The 22,948-nt window shown below is 33.7% G+C and overlaps 1 long non-coding RNA gene across 1 annotated transcript in view; it reads left to right on the top strand.

Moving 5' to 3' along the window:
* The window catches only part of LOC124460285, an 89,291-nt gene extending 66,942 nt beyond the window's left edge, over positions 1-22,349 (top strand). Inside the window, exons 2-3 of the long non-coding RNA XR_006954208.1 lie at positions 4,846-4,902; positions 22,230-22,349. This is a non-coding gene — a long non-coding RNA (uncharacterized LOC124460285). The remainder of the gene's footprint in view (positions 1-4,845; positions 4,903-22,229) is intronic.
* Positions 22,350-22,948: the final 599 nt, after the last annotated feature.

The raw sequence follows: 22,948 nt of genomic DNA, 5'->3' as shown, positions 1-22,948 counted from the left end.
TTTTGCACTGTCCAAGGGCTTTGACTTTATGTGCTGTTGGTAATATATAGCCAGGACTCTCTGGTTTGCTATATTAGCTTTTTGATCCATCTCCAACTTGAGGATTAGAGGTATAAAGAGTGAGTAGTAGTAGTAGTATGTAAGTAGTTGCTAAATATTACAAATTTATTTCTTATTTAATGCACTTGGGGGATCGTATATATTTAAGAGGCAAATGTTAGATCCATGGCGAGGGGTGAAGGGAAATATGGGTCAGTTAGTTGATGTAATAAGGAAATCTCTGATAGGCCATGTCAAGTTTTTTTCTTTCTCTCTAATCTCATTCTAATGTTTACAATTTCAAAGTGCTTACTTAGTCTTTGTTTAACTCTAGTTATCAAGAGTCGATAGTAAGTAGCGCTTCCACTCAATTCATTTAGATTATAGGTATATACATATTACAAAATTATTTATACCATCTTTAAATTATTTATGTTTATTCTCACACCTAGGCGATTTTTGTTTTTCAGCAAATAATTATAACTCTTACATGAATAAGATGAATTGGCAAAAGTTTATTACAACTTATAATTAATTGAGTCACACACACTTAATGAATGAGAATGCATCCTGGTAATTTTTTCGACATCGTTCAGTCTGTCTTGAGGCCTTTAACGGCTCAATCCGACTTTACCCTTCTCGACTACATGCATATGATTATGTATGTGTGTGTATAATCATAACTTTCATCCCTCACCTCTTCACTTTTGACAATTATAACAAGTCCAACACATTTAGCACCCAAGCAAAAAGTTCATTTCCAAAAGCGCCGCTAACAAAAATTTCATCAAAATCTGTCACGTACTTGGAATGGTCGCGTAGGGAGAGAAGACGCTTTATACATACAAACATATACAGATTAAGGAACGAATGAGAGAGAGAGAGAGAGAGAGATAGAGAGGGGGCGACGACTTCTCTCATTTACCGCTAACAAAACGCCCACACACTTAACCCCATGATGATGTCTGTCTTTCTGCCTGTCTATCTATCTAACTGTCTGCTCTCTCCCTCTCTTTGCTCTCTTTGCTCTGTTGTAAACTCACATTAATTTTGACAAAAACAATTTCATTTAACGGCATTTCCGGGGCTATGTCGCGAGACAATAACAACAAAACGGAGATGAGCCAAGTCAAGGCTAAAGCTGCAAAAGAGACAACAGACATTCAGATTTTACGACGAGGGGTGTTGGGAAGGGGTTAAAGAATTTTAACCAAAAACCAAAACACCATGCGATACAATAACCAAAACCTGAGGTTACTCTTCTACATCACTCCCTCGTTCCTTCCTCGCCGCCAAGTTGACAGACAAGTTAACCAGGCGCATAACTGTATAAGTATGTGGACATCTCTTCAAAAGGGCAACAGCAATAGCAACGAACACAAAAGAGACAACATTTTGGGATGTGCAGCTGGTCAATGTTACTCTGTCTCCCTCTTTGGACCTCCACCCACCCATCTTAATCCTTCTCTTCCATACTTTAGCGTTGGCATGTTCGTTCTAGTCGTGTCCTAGTCAGAAGGAAACGGTAGAGGGGCCCCGCCCCAGTTGATTGTATTGTCATTGTCGAGGCTTTACAGTTGACTTTGCGGGTGTGTGTGTGTGTGTATGTGTGTTGTGCATATTAGTTATGTTGTATAGAATGATGCATGGGAATTTTCTATGAGCTTAAAATGCTTGATGAATTAATAGAATCAAAATATGTGTCAAAGATGCAGACTTGTTCTCGTTTTCGACTCCACATGCTTTTGATCGTAGACCTGTTGTCGGTTTGCATTCTGAATCAAAATACTTAAATTCGAGATCGATAAGCTATTCGCTTAGGAATAAACTTACCGATCAATTATTCACCCACTTTAAATATACTCAAAATCATTTTAAATGCTTCTTAAGTTTTAGTTACATGATGATTGTTTTAACGTTACAATACAATTTTAATTTAATATAAATAAAAAAAACATATGTGGTGAATGGTTAAGCAACCCATTTTAGCTCAAAAAGTATTCAACCAAGTGGAATTTTGGCAAATAATTCATTAAAATTGATATCGTATGATAATAATTTCTAAGCAGCTTTTTTTAGGCCAACAAGATGAAGGAATTATCCATTCTTTTGAAACAAAACGGTTTTCTTAGAGTTTACATCTGGATATAAGCCCTAATATTAATCGAAGAAATAAGCAAACAAAAAAATTTAATTTAATCTTATATTTCTTTGAAAAAGAATAGTTTAAAAGTCTGCTTTCAAATTTTACACCACTAGGATCTGCCGTTTAGCTCAAATCCTGGCCCACAGTTTTGAGAAAATCAAGGTTAAAGTTTTCAAATGTGTCAAAATTTATTTTCAGCAAAATGAAATGTTTTGTTAATATTCAATTAATGATAAATGGATGCTTACATATAGAAAAATATGAATGACAGCTGTAAAACAGAAAAATGTTTCATTTTATGAAGTTTTCTTAACTATTTGAGCCCAAGGATATAGATTATACCAACTTAATCCTAAACTAAAAGACGTATTATTATGTGCAAACCAATTTTTGGGTCAACCAAGAAGACGAAATTTGCAAAAAGAATCCTCTATATATAGATTGTCTTACCAATCTTTGAGAATCGGTTATCTAATCGTTGAACTTGTCATATACTTTTTATAAAGGCAGATTTCAAATTCTCATTCCTATTATTTTACGAATTTCAATTGAAATAGAGGGTATAACAAAGTCGTATACTGGTAATTGAATGTATGCTTTTATAGCTTCTGTATGTGTAATATTTGCCATATTTGAAATTCTCATTGTGTTCTCTCTCCTTCTCATTGGTTCTCTTCCTGCTTGTAACGGGAAGTTATGTCTTGCACGCACGTACGATGAAACCCACTCAATCCCCTCGCCCCACATCCTGCCACCCGCCCAAAAATTTGCTCAATATGCCAGTCAGTCACTTGGCCAAAAGGAAACCAGAGGAAAAGGGAAGAAGTAGTTGGTTGGGTTTAGCATGGAAGAGGAAGAAGTGGAAGAAGAAGGGTGAAGGAATTCAAGACGAGACATTTGTTGAAATGATTTTCATATTTTACGCGTGTGCGTGTAACCAAGAAACAGAAATTGAGAGGAAAGTTTCGGGGGGGTGAAGAGAGAGGAAGCAACCGAAATTGAGGATTTTGCCTAGTTATGCTCAAATGACATTTGGGCCCTCTCTGGTCGCGCCCACAAATTCAAATTAATGAGGCGTGTCTCACTTATGTTTATGTGCAAATAAGAGAAATATAGAGATATTTCAACGATAGCCACCCAAACAGAGGGAGGGAGGGGGCTGAACAAGTGTGAGGAAGAGGTAAATATAATGTTATTTTATATTTATTATTATTTCTATTTTGTGTGTGCTTTGCCATTTTGGTTTATGGCTTCTCTGTTGTGTTTTCGTAAGCTACTTAAATAATTAGTTAATTGATTTCCCACTTGAATGAATGCATTTTATGCAAATTTCATTTGTTTTCGAAAAAGAAGATTATAACGAGGAGGCGGCAAGGGGATTTCCCATTAGTTACGCAAACAGACCAAATTAGTATGTGGATTCTATATTTACTAACCGCCAAAATCGCAATGATTACAACTTGTTAAGTAGGGAAGACCTGGGGCAGATAATATGTAACTAAAATCTGTTAGTTTTGATTAACTTAAATACTCACAAATTTACCAGAAGTTTTGAAATGTGTTGTTTTTTACAGAAAAGAATACCATTTAAATCACCAAATTTTGTTATTTTACCTCAAAAACTTGTAAGTCGAATTTTTTCCTTGGAAAATACGATTGATAAATATTTATTGAACTTTAGACTCTAATTATCGTATGCACTGGAGATTTAAATGGATCATATTAAACGTGGTCTTCCCTAATTTAAAGTTAGTATGTGACTGAAACATGTTCTACAAGCATTTTATAAAAAACATTATCAAAAACAAAATTGTTGTAGACAAATTCCAAACAAATTAGTTATTGGTCTAATTGAGAATTCTATGTCAACTTTGCACAAAAGTTTAAAAAATTTGACTTTTATCATTATTTTTACTTTAAATTGAAATATATTTATTAAAGTAAACCTGAACTTTATAAGTTTCGCGACTTATTAAAATAATTATAGTCTTAATACAATTTCTTACTTAGAGAGGAAAGGAAAGGAGGCAAAAAAAAACCTACAAAATCTCACCTAAGGAACGGGGGGATCCTTGCATAAAAATAAATCAGTTTACGTAATTAATGAGCAATGTCTATATCCTACTCTATCTCTGACTCTCTCTCTCTCTCTCTCTCTCTCTCTCTCTCTCTCTTTATCTTTCCCTCAGTCTCTCTCTCTCTGTCTAGATTTATCTCTTATTCTCTTTGTTTACTTCATATGTATGCAAATAAATCGGTGACTTTTGCTGCCCATTTACGGTTAATTCCCTTATTTATTTAGCTGCGTTTTGACACTTAATTCCTCAAGAACACTTTGCTTTCGACCCGACCAACTCTCTGTGGCAGCTTCATTTTTTCTGCCTCTGCCACTTCTTCCCTTCCCTTCCCAATTGCCACAAACAGTTTAACACCGTCTCATCTCGTCATCATCGTTCATAGTCAGTCAGGCAGGCAGTCAGTAGTCGGCGGTCGGGTCGTCCACGGTTGTAATCAACTGCCACTTGGATGCAAAGATATTCTAAAGGGCACAAGGGGTACAGTGGTTTCATCACACATTAAGGATGAATTGCTGTTATTTTTGAACTTCTTTAATCTATCAACTAATTTATTGAACTTTTTCCTTTTATATATATTTTCAGGTGAGTTTGCTAACTAAACCCAAGAAATTATTAAGCAATGGAAATCTTATATGATTGGTGAGTGAGTTATGAGAGTTTCGTATAAACATTTATAAGGAATTTTGATTATAGATCAAAAAGAGTATTGTTAAATTCCGACCCACAGTGCATTCATCGTCTTGTATATAGATTCTTATTTACGTTTTCTTCCTTTCGTTTGCTCGTTCACATTAAAAGCTACCCGCTTTTTATTTATGGCCATCAATATTTTATGATGCTCAACTCATGGAGAGAAGAATGTGCCTTTGGGCCGGGTAAGCAGGCCGGGGGGCGGGCGGTATGTAAGTGGTGGTTGGCCGGCCACCCTAGGAAACCAACTCACTTAAATAAATATCTTCACTTCCTTCAGTCCAAACAAAAACAAAAACAAGAAACCCCCAGCTTTCCCTCTCTACCCCCCTCACACGGAATGTACTTAAAGAACAAGAAGTCATTAGTAGTACCGACTGACTGAATAATGCAAAGTGCAACAAGAAGAGGTAAAAAATCTTACCAATGAAGTGCAAAATGTAAACATATTTTATCTTGCCAAGTAGATCAAAAATATATAAAGTACATATATATAGTGACTACAACTTAATTTCCTATCGTTTAGACTTCATCAAGGCCATGTTTTTATTTACCCTCGAAGGATGAGTAAACGTTTTTAATCAACATTCTCGGAATGTTTCAACATATTTCATTTAATTTCTAATAAAATAAAATGACTAATGCCCTACATTGCTTTTTACCCTCGTTGTTGTTGTTGTTGTTGTTTTCTCATTCATTTTGAATAATTAAAATCAAAAGAGAAAAATAATTAAAACATCACGTGAATGAAACGTGCCGAGAATTTTTGTTTCCATTTCATTTCATTTTAATATACATATTTTTTTTTTTAATGACTACAAATCGAAATGATGTTAAACATTTTGTTAATTGTGCATTTTTGGCGCTAAATTTTGTATAATTTACATTAAATTAAATGCATGAGGGTGAGAGAGAGGGAGAAAGAGAACTATAAACTACCGAAATGAGGTTAAAATTGTTTATTAGTAAATAGCTGTTAAAATTATCTATAGAAAGGCAAAGTGTAATCATTTATGGCATTATCCTTTAATTATCTTTTAGTATTCGCTTTAAATATTTATTTAATCGTCACAAATAGTTAACAAGAATCATTTGAAATCTTCTAAACAACTTTAAACGCATTTAAGATTAGTAAAAAAAGAGTACAAATTTACTTTTCTTAAATTGCAAAAGCTTGCATTTATTGATGCATGATACAACAAGAGTTAAAAAACAATGAGACGTATCTACGAGGGAGGAAATAAGGAAAGTTTCCTTCCTCAAGAACCACATTTTCCCTTTGAAAGATTTCAATATCCAATACCGCATGACCCAATTTCACACTCCAAAAAATATATATAAAGATCTGCCACGAAAAAAATATGTTTAAATTTTGAAGAAATATGGAAAATTTTAAAGATAAGAATAATAACCTTTAAAAGTGGGTTAAGAACTTAGAAACTTTTTTAGCTTGTCTTTTTAAATCAAACGTTGATTTTAAGACTCCTCGAAGTCAATATTCAAATGAAGATTATTTCAAAGGTAGCACAAAAAGATGAACAAGTTTTCTGTTGAGCGATTTCTAAAGCATTTAAAAGTATATTTTATTTTTTAAATTTTTGAAATACTTTATTTTTGAAACTTTTAGAAATATTTTAACTTTATTAGATACAGAGTCTCCCCATATTTAATACAATTTGATTAACAGGTATAAAATCTAGAAGAAAGAAAAAGTGCACATTAAAGTATTTGGAAGGTAACAATAATTTATTATATCATCCCAAAACTTATATATTTTTGAACCCTAATGGGGTTACATCTCTGAATATAATATTTGCACTAGATTATTAGGAAAATAAAAAGGAGTACCTTGACTTTGCTTAATAACTCAGTTTTCTGTTTGGCAAAATAAGTATATACAAGAGAAATTAATTCGATCTAAATTCTACGAATTAAGAAACGCCAATTTTTTTGTTCTCATTGTTTCTTGAAATGAAAATTTTGGCAAAGTATACATTTGGTTATACATTCATTTATTTATTGACTCAAATCTGATAATTACATTTGATTTGTGAGAGTTATATACAAACGATTTTAGATTTCATACGAAACAAAAACACTTTACTTACATTTTGATATACAAATTGTTGATGAAAAATAAGAATAATAAAGCAAAGAAACACTCAAAAAAAAAACATCAACATCAAAATCTATTGATAGTTGTTACAATGTTTTCAAAATTTATTTATTTCTAATTACTCATTACCTTATGGAATTGCTCAATTGTTGCTGGCCAAGCACTAAATTTAACATTCTAATTACTTATATTAGAGACGCAAATCGGAGAAAAAAAAAAACTGTTTAGCAAATGTAAATAAACAAATGTTGTTATTTATAAATCAAAAATTATATTATTTGCACAAATAATAGAAAAAAAAACCAACACAAAAGCAAAAGCAGATCAGATAATAGCAAAAAAAACTTCAGAGAACTTTTTGTGGTGAGAGCAACACGGCGTATACGTGTTTTTAGCACTCTCCCTCTCTCTGTTTAATTAGATTGGCGGATAGAGAGAGGGGACAGATACGAATTATCATAGTTATGCTTGTATGTACTAAGTACTAGCACGTGCTTAAAGCAAAACCAATGGAAATTTTTCTTATTTCGTGTTGGGAGGCATGAAATAAGAAATATTTAGTTGATAATAGTAAATTGGCCTAAATGAAATTTGCAATTCCTGTGGCCGTTATATCTCTGTGTCCCTCTCTTTCTCTCTCTTTTTCTCTGTATGAGTAACTAATGAAATTTTTGTGTTATTGAACCAAACGACACATAAACCCGTCTATTGGAAACGGAGGAATAGCCTTTTATTGGTTGCTAATGCAATTATAAGCCCATCGACCTGTTGGTGTTGATATCCGGACCTTACCCCTTGACAACAATGGCCCCAAACAAAAGGCAGGGACGCCGAGGATGACGATGACGACGCATTCTGTTAACAAGGTTACATTAAAACAAAGTTATGCGGACGTTTTGGCGCCACACGAGACATGGACATGGATAACCACACCACACCACAGCACATCACACCGCACACTAGACATGCTGGGGCAAAAAGAGGAGTTGGGATAAAGAGGTGGAAACGGTGTGGAGATTGGCTAGTTGCGGTTGTAGCATTATGGCCAGAGAGTGAGCGAAAAGATGATAGAGGGAAAAAGGGAGTTTTATTTCAAAAGATAATTAAGCGTAAAACGCAAAAGCGTAAATGCAAAAAAATAGTGGAAATGGCAAATAGTGGAAAAGGTAGAATGCCATAAAGTCATAGTTTTTCCCTGCACCTCCCATACCTCCCTCCCTCTCGTGCAACTTGCTCCTCTCTCTCTCTCTCTCCCTTGCACTTTTAACTGGGAAATAAAGTTTTTTTGGTGTTGTTGTTGCTCTGGTTCATCCTTCTCTACTTTAAATGTCTGCATAGTTTTTGCCACGGAATTGTTTTTGTTTTCAAAACTAGTTATTGCCATTTTTGTGGTTAAAATTTGAAAAAGCATAGAGAGAGAGAGAGATAAACACAGAGAGGAGTAAAAGAGACAGATGGACAGATATCAACATTGTGATTATGCGAATTTATATATAGGTAAAAGGTAGCGAATTCTTATACACATTTGTTGAATATTTCATTGGTTTGATATTTCCAAAAGGAAAAACACCAAACAATTTTTAATCCAGTTGATTTTTTGAGAAAATTTCCTATACAAAATAAAATCATTGACTAAATGTTTATAAAAATTTTGTTTACATTTTGAACCTTATGCAATAAAGTTTTTCTCTTTCTAACATAAGGCAAATTTCATTTATTTGCTTGTTGTTATTTTCGCTTGTCTTTTCTCACGTTTTTGTGATTTTTCACAATTTAATTGAAACTAATTGATTAATGTTAAAAACGTTTTTATTGACTGTTTGCTGTTGCCTCTTTTTTGATTGTTGCTGTTGCTGCTGCTGTCGTTGGCTGTCAGCTTGTTAAAAGTTATTTTCCCCCTCTCATTGTGTAAAACAATGCTCTCGCCCTTTATTTTCCCTTAGTTTATTTCACTTGTAGCCAATTGTGTAATAATTTATTTTACCAAAAAGGGGAGAGAGAGAGTAAAACGACTTCATTAGCAGTTTAAGCAGTTTGTAATTACATCTTAATCCCAATAAATTATTCTTGCTCTTTTCTTGGCAGTGAAATCAACATTTTTCAAATTTGATTTCGCATTTCAGTGAAACGAAAGAAAAGTTAAATTTTACTAAGAATAGGAAAGTGTATAATGAATTCTTAGAGTTGTTTTAGACTATAAAGTGTTTCTAATTTATAGGCCATCTTCTTGTTCAGTATTTGACTATTGATATTGAAACGAAAAATGGATTTTAATTAAAATTAAGAGACCAGTCAAGGTTGATATCAGGAGAGAGAAAGCGGAGAAATGGGTCTTGCGTTTGTGTGACCTCGATTAGCTAGACAAGAACAAAATTTGAGCATAGAAAACGTTTGAGATTAGAAACTTAATACAGGACATCTGGTTAACCAGGTTTATCCTCCCTCTCTCTAAGTGTCTCTTTCGTTTAGCAGTGACAACTAAGATATCCAAACATCACATGTGCATAAGCAAATAGTTTTCATTAAGTTAATTGATTTATCTATTTGTCTTTAGCCTAATTTTAGTCACACACACTCACACACAGAGAAGTTGCGTGTCCACTAAGAACATTTATAAATAGATTATAATGAAACTTCAAAAGGATAATAGTTGAAGGATAGTTAAATTAATTAAAGCTAATGGGTCAAACATTAGTGAATTTCAATTTTTCATTATTCACGGAAAATAAGAGAAAACAAGAAGAAATGGTGATTTGATCCTTGATTCCTTGAAAACAGATACGTTTTTAGTAAGCGAATTTGCTTTAACTTATTTTGGTCTAATTTACAGTCTTTTCACGTTGTTTAAACTTTTTACTAGTTTTCCGACCATTACAATAATGGCTTTCTATCAATCATTATGGCCAAGAATGAAAGCCAAAAGGAAATGGCGAAAAAAACATATTTAAAGACGCATCGACAACTTTAATAGCCAAACGAGCCAAAAACCAACATGATGGTCGGTCCTTTTGGTAAGAAGCAAACAACTAAAATAAAAAAAAAATATCAAAGAAGCTAACTTCGGCTATGCCGAAGTTTATATACCCTTGCAGTATACTTGGCAATAATATTTTTCCTTTTTGAAATTTCTTTCCCTGCAACTCAATTCATCAATACACAAACAAAATATTATTTCTCTTTTTACCACAAGTTTTTCTTCTTCCATCATTTTCTAAGCAAAGCACGGCACGCATACACATACAGTTCATGTAGCGTTGCGTCTGTGTGTGTATGCGTGTGCTCTGTTGATTTGATGATGGCAGTAGTAGGCAGCAAGCAGCGCTGCCGGCAGCGTTTGAACCGATTTATATTGACTGTAACTTGTGTTCTATTTATCGGATCAGATTCAAATTTTGGGATCTGAGATTTTATATCTATTACTATCATATTGGTAAATTTCATGGGGATACTCCAATTTTTGCAAAAATGTTTCTTCTAGAGCTATATGATATAGTGGTCCGATCCCAAAGATTTTCATACTTTATCTCACCCGGGTAAAAAAAAGCTCCCAAAAAAAATTTCATCCCGATAGCTCTTAAGATGGCTGAGTAAAACGCGTACGCACCGACGGACAGACGGACAGACGGACAGACGGTCAGACGGACAGACGGACATGGCTATATCGACTTCTCATGCTGATCAAGAATATATATACTTTATGGGGTCGGAAACGTCTCCTTCTGTGTGTTACAAACATCTGACCAATTTTATAATACTCTCTGCAAGGGTATAAAAACGCAGACAGACACACGCTCTCGCACATGTTGCCAAACCCAGTGGTGGCAAAGGGGCGGCAGCGAAGTTGTAAGTAGAGGGGGGGGAGTCAATGAGATAAAGTTAAGGGGAAGGGCAAATAACTTCGCATGCAACGTCGACGTTCGCCAGTTCGCTCAATGGTTACGTCGCACGAGTAAGTTGTCAAAAACAGCGGCAAGCGGCAACAGCAGCGGGAAACCCAAAAGTGCCAAAAAATTTTAGATCCCAATCCCCGCCCCCTTTCGCCCTTCTTCGCCCTACCTCGCCCCCTCCCAACAAAGACACAACTATCAAAGTGAAGTTTTGTGTGTGTGTGAGTGTGGTGAGGACAAAAAAAGGACCAGACATAGCGAAATGTTATAATGTAGATTATACATATAGAAATGGGAAAACTCGACCAGGAACAAAAAAAAACCAACTTTGTATCTGCAACTATGTGTATTTGTGTGAGTGTGTGTTTCTGTATATGTGTGGCAGTAGATAAAAGTAGAAAACTTGAAACCAAAAACTTTAGATACATTTATTTCAAGTGTATTCAAGCCAAAACAAAAAAAAAAAAGGAAAATAAATAAAAAATTAAACCAAAATGTAGAAAAAATCTTTCAACTTGGAGAATATCCTACATGATTTAGGGATTAAAAAAATAATGTAAAATTAATTTAATTTGTCGGCATTCTTCATTTTTATGATATTAGTTTAGTTACACTTTTATTTTGCGGCTAAAAATTCTTAATAGATAGTTTCGGGATTACATTTAACACTATGTCAGATTCCTAAATTTTCCAACACTGAACTATTTAGACGACAATATAAAGGTGTTTTAATTTAAATGCCGATATAGTTCGCTTATTCCTTTGATTAATTATTTAATAACTTGATGAAAGTTCCGAGTAAATAGAGGCAGAGTTAACATTTTATCACATTTACAAATTTTCCAACACTGAAAATCATTAGATAAAGTAATAGAAGTTAGACAAGTAAAGATTTGTAAACATTTGTTAAATGACCTGAAGTAATCAGAAATGCTTTGAACTAGTGTTGGAAAAGCCCACAAGAAGCTCATAATTTGCGTTACTCAGTTGCTAAATGTAAACTAGCCCAAAATAATTGCAAGAAATCAAGTTTCAAAATAAATCTCTAACGAAATATTTAATGTTTAAATAACAACATTAGAGTAGAGTATTTTAACTGTACTTAACAAAAAAAAAAGTATAAGCGATTAACTTCAAAAGCTACGGGGTATATACATACGTATGAATTCAGTTTTTTCATTTATTTTTTGTACCAATTAAAATGTAATTTATAACTCACAATGCTTGCCAAACTGTAAACCAAACAGACACCCAAAACAGACATAGAGACAGACAAAGTGAGCAACAATTGTGTTGCCAGACCACACAAAACTTTTAGCCACCGTCAAACCAAAAAGGAAGAGACAGAGAGAGAATGAGAGAGAGTCAAAGTGAATGAAGAGGAAGGACTTTGTTTTTGTTGTTTCTGTTACTGTTGCCTTTTATTATTGTTCTTTGGGACAATGCAATTTCAATTCCAACTGTTATTATTTTGTATATATTTTTATGTCACACTGTGGCTAGTAGTTACTTTTGTGTGTGTGTGTGTGTGTATGTGTGTGTTTACTAAGAGGTGGCATGGCTTTGTTGTTTACATCATTCTCTTATTGTTTTTATTAAATCAAACAGACAAGCAACATTGAAATGTTGGAGCGAAATGCAACCAAGTGTTGCATAAACTTGTTAGAAATGTTGCATATACAAATTCTTGTGTTCATTAACCCTTTGTAGTCGATAAAACTATGTGACTTGAGTTCGAAATAGACATTTTCTCTGCCATAGACAAAATATCTTTTAGCCACTATTTTAAAAGACTCAAAATGTTGCCAGCCATTTTGTTTTTAATTGATAATTTCACTTATAAAAGTTTTTACAAAACATTCGTAAAATGCCTACAACTATCTAGTGCTCCACTTGGTCTTCCCTCAACCCAAAAAAAAAGGCAAAATGAATGCTAAAACTTTCTCAATGTGGCTAAGCGGCTTTTGGACCCACACTTTTTGCCGCCTAATGCGTTTCCACAACTAAATGGTTAGAAGAAAACTGCAACAATTTAAAGGCTGCTTTATCCTTTATAACCGTAATGTGCACTCGTTGCTGCCAGATGACTTCAAAGTCTGTTTTGAGAATGATTATTTTATGAATTTGCTGGCACACTTCATCAGGCTTCAACAACAAGAAAAAAAATTCGTAGAAACGTCGGCGGTTAACCATAACTTTTGCAGGATGTGTAGGCAAAACTTTTACCTACATACTTTTGCGGTCATGTCTTAGCCAACAACACGTGGTTGTTTTTCATTTTTTTTTGCTTTTTGTTAAAGTTACCTTTAAATATTAAGCTGGCAATTTGAAGTAGTTGATTTAGTGGACTCAGTTTTTTTTTTCTTTTTACTGCATGCCAAGGACACTACGGCGAGAGAGCTTAGTAATTTGGCTAAAAAGCCAAAAGTGAAAAAGCCAGTAAAAAAAAAAAGGAGAGAGAATAATAGAGGGGGAAGAGTTGGAGAATGTAAGCCAGCCGCCTTGACTGTGGCTAACTGCAGTGAATTTTATGCAATTTTATTAATGGAATTTTTATTATACCCTGTGCTCCAAATAGTATTACAAGGGTATATGCAAACTGTCAGAAAGCGGAGCAAACCCTGTGTGGAGTAAAGTAAGGTATTTATTTTTTGCTAAACACCGATGGTAATTAAAGCATAAGTTTAAGCATTGGACCTATTTCTTCCAGCTATAGGGTATCTATATATCCTGTTACATTCACTTATTTTCTCATGAAAAAAGTAAGAACAGTAACAACAAGGATAAGCCACAAAATAGAAGAGAAAAAAAGGCCTCAAGAAAATTTGGGTTACATGAAGCATTTGTGCCTCCCTTTTCTTTGCCTCTTCATTTCTTTTTTTGCGCTTCATCTGTTTTTTTATTTTCCATGCTGTTTTGTTGTTGTTGTTGTTGCTATTGTATATTGTGGCAACGACTAACCCACATCAATTTAAGTTAAATCCCAAAAACTATTATCATTTTAATCAAATCAAGCCGCAGGACAACAACACAGCAACAGGGAGAAAACTCAGTGATACACACAGGGAATAACAGGCAAACAAAAAAAAAAAGTGAAGAAAATGAAGGGAAAAACACCAAGTGAAAACAAGAAAGGAAATAACAAAAAAAGAAATAGCAAAGTACAAAATAGATTAACTCAAGAAGGAGTTGGAAAAGGCGACAATTGTATATACTTTAATTACAATTTACAACTAAAAACCACTTAACAGAAAAAAACCATAAAAAAAAGGAAAAATAACACAGGTAATTAAATTAATTAGAGTTTGAAAGAAGTTTTTTAAATGAACTCAAGTCTTAGTGATACAATAATAATTTAAAAATTTTCTGAACCATATGTCGTATGAGTAATATTGCAGAATCTTTATGGGCATTGGCAATTATGTAGAAAGTAACCCCAAGTAAGTAGGCAATAGACAGCTGAAATAGTCACTTCTTAAAAAAACCGACAGTCAAAAATAATGCTACAAAATGTTTGTAATGAGGACCAATTTTACGTTAAGTTGATGATTAAACATATCACTTTAGGTTGAAATAAACTTTTTTCTGCATGTATTGCATACTTTAAGGGGTTAATTTCAAAGAATTTACATTTCTATATTCCTCTAGATAGATGAACGTTTATATTTTTCGAATAAAACTTTAAATTTAACCAAGAAGTTTAACATTTTATGTCAAACCTTTTTAAGACCCTATAAGTAAAATCGTTAGAATGGAAAAACCCTATATAAATATAGATATTTTCCAAAGGGTATAAAAATTGCTAGGAAATGGAAAAGTTGAGAAATGCTACAGAAGAGAGCAAGGAAGTGGAGAAAAATAAGCAAAAGTAGTTAGTGGGAGGGGGGACAACAAACAAAAATGACCAAAGCAGCAAGTCAGCAAAAGCGGATGAAATGACAGAGGGTGTTCCCAGAGCATAACGATGTTAACTAGGAGTGGGGAGAGTAAACCAAGAGAAGAGACTAGAGCGAGGACGTCGACGACGAGAGATGCTGCTGTCTCGTTAAAAGCCAACACCAGGTGGAGCTAAAAAAAAGTAAAGAAACACAGAGGAAGCGAAGAAAAAACGCAATGCAGTTTTGCCTAGGTTTTGTCTTGTATCTTTTTCCCTCCCTCTCTCTCGATTTATTTCTTTTCCCTCGCCTGCTGCTCTCCCTTACGAAGTCATCTTGTTGGTTAGAGTGTAGCATACTTTATGGCGGCGTCGCTGTTAATGAAGCAGGAAATATGCGTCAGCATCAATATGTAAAAAGCAAAAAAAAACCCAAGGAGACAGTATGAAGGCAAGGAGAGTAACGGGGAAAGGCATTAGCAGGGTTCACTTTTAAACTGCTGGACAAGTCAAGCTGCATACAGCAGCCAGACAGCACCTGGAACTGAAGCTGTTGCAATAGATAAGCTTGCGCCATGTGCGCAGGATGCAGAATCCAGGATATGACGATAATAGTTAGATTGAAAGCAACTTGACACACATACAAGTCATGCCTGTAGCCTCCCTCAACTGGAAATCGTATAAAAAAATTTAAAATTTAATGAAAGTTAAAAAGTTAAACCAATTTTCAATTACAAATTTAACTAGGCCAATACATATTTTTGTGTCCCCCACTTGTTATGTTAACCTCATGATATTTCTTTTATAATTAATTAAATTATTTAGTAACCATTTGTAAAAACGAATTCAAGTTGAGCAACAGCGCTTTTGTATTGTTAGCTAAAATAAATGTTTAAAATTTACAATTTACAGAGAGTTTAAATAATTTGTTATGATCTTTGTCTTAAAATATATTTCCTTTTTTTATAAAAGGAGGCGAGAATATTTCGAAATAATAAAAAAATAAAATAAAATCCCCAAATCCTTTTTCAATTAAAGCTTTAAAAAGAAGAAAAAAAGATCGATTCGATATAGGCAGTAGGGTAAAGTCTCGGCAGGATTTCTAGAGAATATAAGACCTTTAAAGTTCCCCACTGCTAAATTAAGTTTTTAAGTTTCAATTAGATATATAATTGTATTTACAATTAAGTGTAATTGAAAAACACTTAAAAACCCAAAAAAGTAGGCAACGAAAAAACTTTTGTCACAAATTTATTGAACATTTTCAACATTGAACTACATAAAATTTCAAATGGAAAATAGAAATTCTTTGGGCATCAAGAAAATTTATTGATTGAATGCAATGTTGACCACTTGACCTTTGCCCCAAATCGTGTGCCAGTTAAATTAAAAAAAGACTAAATTTTTGTACATTTACAAATTCATTTCTGCCACCAGTTCCAAATGAGCGTATTAGATTGATATCACTTACTTTCAAAATAGCTCAAATGCTAAACTGTATAAATTAATTAAATAAATTTTCCACCTGGTTTCTAGCTTTCCCTTGCAGTTTTTTTTTATTTTTTGTTTGGTTTTGTTTTCTTGTTTGAAAGATATAAATTAAAAAGAAAGAGACACACACAATGACAACGAAGAGGCAAGGCGATTGCTAGTCGAGTTGAGGCACTTTTGCTGAAAGAAAGTTTAATGAGTGCCATAAAATTTGTTGACTCTAGTTCATTCTATACACAAGCGTTGAGGGGAAAAGGCAAGAAAAGGGAAGGGAAGGAAAGAAGGGCTCGCCTTGCCACGACGACTGGTGGCTACGGTCGTTAGTCTATGGCGCCCATTTGATAATAAATCCTGTCCAACCCACACACACACATACACATACACACAGTGGCATACACACTCGCACACAAATATATATATATATATACTTATGTATATCTAACCTTTGTTTATGCACTGCCCAACAAATGTGTGGAACCTTTTTCTCTCTATCTTCTTTTTATATACCCTAGCTTAAATGGGGTTTATTTAAGGATTTATACAATTAATGTAAAATATAGAAAATGTAAAAGATTTTTAAACTCTAAATATTAAATATTTGTCTATGAGTTAAAAAAAAGAGTTAATTTTTTTTACTTCCCATTCTTAGATTTTATAACTTTTATTTTCTTACCCTTTTTCGTTTTCGTTTTTATAAACTACATCGATTCTTGATTAACCGAGTTAATACAGTCACGTCCATTTCTTTAAGTCATTTTGAAAACCTCAATTTAAGAGCTCCTGGAATAGTTAAGGTTTTTATTAGCCTAGAGGCGTAAAGTATTGGAAATCGATTGCCCGATCGAAGCTAAAAACGCATAAGAAGCGATTTGATTTATTTTCTCAAACTTTTTATACTATAGGGTAACTTCAAGTTTATCCACCAAAACAATTTAAGGAATGTGTATTTTTTTTTTGTTCATTTACCTTTACCTTCAGTTTACTTCACTTGGCGGCTTAAACCGAGTGGGGGGGGGGAAAAAGAAACTAAGCGAGAGTGTGAGCTTTCGCTAGTAGTTAGTTTTCCTTTCCATGTGGGAGTTAAGTAGACTTTTGTGTTATAAATTAGGCGTGCCAATGTGTGCAACGACAGTCGACCGACCGCCGCCTTTTGCTTTCTTTTCTACACTCCTCTCCTCCTTGCTCATGGTAGTTAGTCCTAAATATGCATATGAATATGAAATTAGTCGCATGTGTTTTTCTTCCTTCCAACCAGCCAGCCAGCCAGCCAACCGACCAACCAACCCAACCATCCTATCCCTCTCTTGAATACCTATTTCTCTGTCTACATATTTGAATTGAATTGAATTTTCTATGCCATGCCATGCCCAAGCTTTTGCGACTGTCTTGACTCTCAGCTTCTGTGTGAAAGAACCTTTCTCTATGCGTAATTTAATGTTTGTGTCAGGCTTGTTAAATGATTCATGGATGCAGCAGGCAGGTAGAAAACCTTGACAACTAACTTGTGCCATTATCCTAATACACTTACAATACGCAAAACAATGAATAGAGGAATTTTGTAGTTATTTTTAGTTACCTAAGAGGTTCGAATCGACAAGTTAGTTCTAAATTTGACACAGTTATAACTAATGAATGTATTTAAATTGATATTTGAATGAGGCTAAAAACTAAAATATATAGAATAAATACATGTGCTGATAGAGTTGAATTCATTTATTTATATTCAGCATAGCTGAAGTGAATGCATAGAGAAATGAATAATTAAGACTCATAAATAATCACTCATGTTATTGTAAAAATGATTCAAAGTCGATTTTCGATCTTAACTGTAAGACACTTTATAAAACACTGAAAGCAAAAAAAAAGTGAATTTTTTAAATACAAATTTCTCATTCATCAAGCTCCTTGAGAACTTTGTTTCTCACTTACTGACACTTCACACTACTAACTCGTATGAGTACTTGAAATAATAAGAATAATTTTTGAATTATACAGTAATTTGATTATAAATACTGTGAATATTCTAAGTACTCTGAGTTTTTTGAATGAGTTGCTGATTCATTCATTCGATAACATTCGTTTGATTTTTCTAAAGTCAAAGAGTTTCAATTTAACTATTATTCGGATAACTGAATTATAACTCTATTCATAAGCACTCATTGAGGACTACTTAGAGAAATTGAAAGAACTAAATATATTCAAAATATGTTATGACTTTAAACACTTCATAAATATGCAATTATTACTTCGTTTTGCAGAGATTAGGATATTTTCTAATTCAAAGTTAACCTCATATAGCGCATTTAGTAAACTATTTAAATAAATTTCAACCTTCCAAATGTATTTGGCATTAACCTTTAGACATCATAAAGCCATTAATTCCTACGATTTTTACTTAGCTTTTAAGCCTGAAGCTGTGCAAAGAAAACTTCTTAGGTTTGGTTTATGAAGAAATTAAATAAAGGCGATTATAACGATTCGGAAACTAGAAAGCATATTTGGGATATAATTCAAGAATTTTCGAGCTTATAAAGTAAACAAATTATGTATAACAGATGCTTGATTCATCAAATCAATGAATGAGTGTAGATAATTCATTGAAATAACTGATGTAGAACAGAACATCTTTTGTCAACAACATAAGTCAAGGCTAAAACCAAAATTGCTGTTGTTTGTCTAAAACTTTTGAGTTAGTCAAATTTTTGGACAAAAAATCGAGTTTACTTTGTACTTGTTTTGTTTTCCACATGCGCTGAAAAGCGATTTAAATGTTAATAAAGTAGCACACAAAAAAAAAAACCAAAAACAAAAACTTGCAACATCGCGAATTCTCTTAAACATTTTTTATTTTATGTTTTTTTTGGGTGGCCCAGAGACGAAAATTTTGTAGTCTATTGGGGTTGGGGTGCGGAACCCAAAACATATTTGCATAAAATTCATAACATATGCCCCCTAAAAACAACAACAACAAAGAGAGGTGCTTGCCACCCCTCCTGTGTCTGCCATCGAGAGGGAGCAACTCCCGTAAGAAGTAGGCGCCGAAAACGGTAAACAGAACTTCTCCTATGCCTCCCTTTCGGCCTGTTTGCCATTCATCCTGAATCTGACGTGCTCTTGTCCTTATCATATATATTTGCTGCAAAAAAAGAAAGCAAAGTAAATAAATAGACATGTGTGAAAAAGGCGATGAGGCGCCGCGCCGCGGCATGTAAAAAACAGTAGAAGGCGGCGGCATTCATACATACAAACATACCTACATAAACAGAAGTGTAGAAGAAGAAAATTGAAAATGCTCGAGGGCCAAATTGAAGGCCAAGACAATTTTTTTTTTGCAGCTAAAGCTTTTTGCAATATCATATTTACAGTGCCCAGCCCCCCAGACAGGGCTGAGAAGAAGAGGAAAGGGAATTTGTGAGTGCTCCAGAAACGATTGCCGACTAACCATACAAAATTGTAGTCTTTTTCATCCATTTACAATCAATTGGAAACGCAAGTTAATTTTTGGGCTATGATTGAAAGCTATTTATAGATTCTGTTTTACCAATAAACGATTTTTAGCATTATGAAATTAAGGGAGTTTCGGTGAGGACTAAAAATAATATATAAAGCATTATTGTTAGGCTTGAACACTTAGAGATCCCTCCGACTACGTCCATTTCAGTCGGTCTTGTTTTCCATTTTTAGTCGACATCTTAAACCTTAATTCTTTATCATTTAATTAAAATTTGAGTATTTGAAATTTTATTTACTTCAAATTAAATAATCAACCAAATAAATACAAATCTATTTCACTTAAAAAACTATTGCCACTTTGTTTTATATAATTCCCAATTAGTTTTAGCAGAAATTCATTTTGCGGCAAAAGATTTCCCCAATCAGCAAAAGATTTTCAACATTTTGGCAATCGTTTTGACATTATTTAAAAGCTTTGAAATTTTAATTCCCCCAAGATGGAAAACCAAAAAGCAACAAAAGTCACATTTGACTATGCAAATACTTATACACACACACACGCACACACACACACACACTCAAATATACATAGACAGCAACGATATACAGAGACAAGAGACAAATTATTGTAGCTTAAGATTAAATGGACGCACATTAAAGCGTAAAGGAGAGCACAAATAGAGGACAAGACATTGAAAGAGGGGGAGAAAAAGAGAGAGGGAGTTCTTCTCTGATATATAAATTAAGCAATAGCCAGAAAAACCCAAAAGAAAACTTTGTCAAGCTTTTCTTTTGCCTCATTCTCTATTTTGTGGCTGACTTTTGCTTTCTCTTTTCGTTTTTTCTTTCTTTCTTTTTTTGATGTGCATAAACTATTTGTAAGCACTGTATAACTGGACACAAAAGGCCAAATAAAACTTCAACAGAAATAAAATAATTAAATGTTTTTCTCTCTCTCCTTCATTCATACATATATATGTATGTATGTATGTGTGTATCCCTTTGCTATGTCAGTTGAGATGTTAACAAAATTTATAAGACAAATAAATTTTAGCAGCAGATTTGTGGCTCTCTGTTTTTTCTCCCCCTTTTCTCGCTCTCTTTCTCTCTCTCCCTGTCTCTCCTTCTGTTCTCGAGTTTATGTCATATACACAAAAAAAAGGGTCAACTTTGTCTGCTGTGTTGAGGAGGTCCTGTGACCAGAAAATTAATTTAACTGACACGTTTTTCATTCACACACACCACAAAAACAAAAAAAACCAACAACAAAAACAAAAAACCAAAAATCATAAAGAATACAAAAAAAAAAAATAAACCAAACAAAACCAACCAACTTTTTCCTCCTCCTAATGATAAATAAAATTCTGTCCTTTGCATAAGTTGAAGAGAAAGAGAACGAGTCCTGCTTTTTGTCACATGTGGGTGAGAGGCGCAGAGGGCGAAAAATGATACACATTTAACTAAATTTCCTAGGCATTTAGATTGCTAGTAGCATCTAAATACATAATGGATAAACTTTCTTAATTTACATTTAATATGTTGAATTAAAATATTATAATAAATTGCTGCAAGTATAAAATTTGTTTCCTTGTTAAATTTTGCTGGCCGACTAAATGCACAAATGAAAGAAGAAAAGTGCAACTTATGCAGAAATTTTATAATTTTTTGTCTTTTTTATTGAAAAATAGTTCTTTTAAACTATTTAGAAAGCACATTAAATCAAGAAATGTCATATTCCATGTTTAATTTTTAACTAAGCAATTGAATGCCGTGGAAAGCATATAAATAGAATTTCCATGTAAATATCCCCCCTCCCTTTATAGAGGGGAGAGAGTCTATCGCATCGTGTGTGCACACACACACAAATCACACATATCACTTGTCTCAGAACAAGTTGCAATTTTTCCATAAGAATAAACCCAAAAGGACATCGTTCTCCTTCTTGTCCTCTTTCAATGAGTGTATGCGTATAAGTGTGTGTGTGTGTTTTTTTTTCTTTCCTGTTAGTGTGTTCTTGTTGTTGTTGTTGCATTCCTTCAGAGTCTGGTTTAAGTGAATCTAAGCGTTGCACTTGAAGCCAAGCAGACGCCATAGTGAGCTTGATGACGACGCCAAGGAAAAGATGTAATGTTCGCCCAGGCATAATCCCCCTACCTTCGTGTGTGTGTGTGTGCGTGGGTTTATGTAGGTGTCCCATGTAGGTCCAAAAGTAAATGCCACTGCATAATGAGAGGACGAGTGTTGATGATGTTGATGATTTAAAAATTGTATAAATATTTGTATAAATGTTTGAAAGGCTCATACGCTGTGCTGCTACTGTTTGTTTTACATTTCACTTTTCGTATTATATCATATATATGTATAAGGACTCGTCTATAATTACTTATTAATTTAACCACCCTGAAAAGTAGGCAACTAATTTTAAAAAATCTCTTTATTTCTCTCTTCTTTTTAGGTACTGCAACTTTACTTTCCTTACACTACTACTTACACATTGCAACAGCAAAAAACAACACCAACAACAAATACTAAAACATGAACACAAAGAAAAGCAATAAAAGACTTTAAAAATCAAAAAGAAAGAAACAAACAAACAAAACAAAAACAACAAGAACAAATCAAAGCAGCATTTAAAAAAGAAAAGTCTGTTCACTCGTAACATTATTTATGCAAATTGAAAAAGAAAAAAAACTAGAGGAAAAAGAAACAGACACAGAGAGAGAGAGAGAGAGAGAGAAGAAAAGAAAATTACAACGAAAAGAACGAAAGAACAAAAGCACACACTTTTGCAGTGCTTTACAAACTTTACATTTTTACAATATTTTCATTGAAATGAATTAAAATAACGGAGAGAGTGAGAGAGAGAGCACAGGACCGATAGAGTCAGGGAGTGCAACATTACGTTAACAGAGCAAATTAACATCACTCTAACATAACCAGTCAGGCAAAATGTTGAAAGCAACAACAAAGCTGATGCTGCCTGACATACTACAACAACAACAATTGCAACAACAACAACAAAGCATCAATTGCAACAACTACAAAGCGCCTTGTCTACGTGGTGGCTGTCACAGAAGCAAAATTACTACGATAACATAAGCCAACCAACAACAACATCAACCAACAACACAACAGCAGCAACAACAATCGCAGCAGCAACAACAACAACACCTT

Source organism: Drosophila willistoni (genome assembly GCF_018902025.1).
Source record: "Drosophila willistoni isolate 14030-0811.24 chromosome 2R unlocalized genomic scaffold, UCI_dwil_1.1 Seg167, whole genome shotgun sequence".
In the NCBI taxonomy this organism is placed as follows: Eukaryota; Metazoa; Arthropoda; class Insecta; order Diptera; family Drosophilidae; genus Drosophila; species Drosophila willistoni.
Note: the sequence above shows the minus strand (reverse complement) of the source record. Positions and strands in the feature narration are given on the sequence as shown.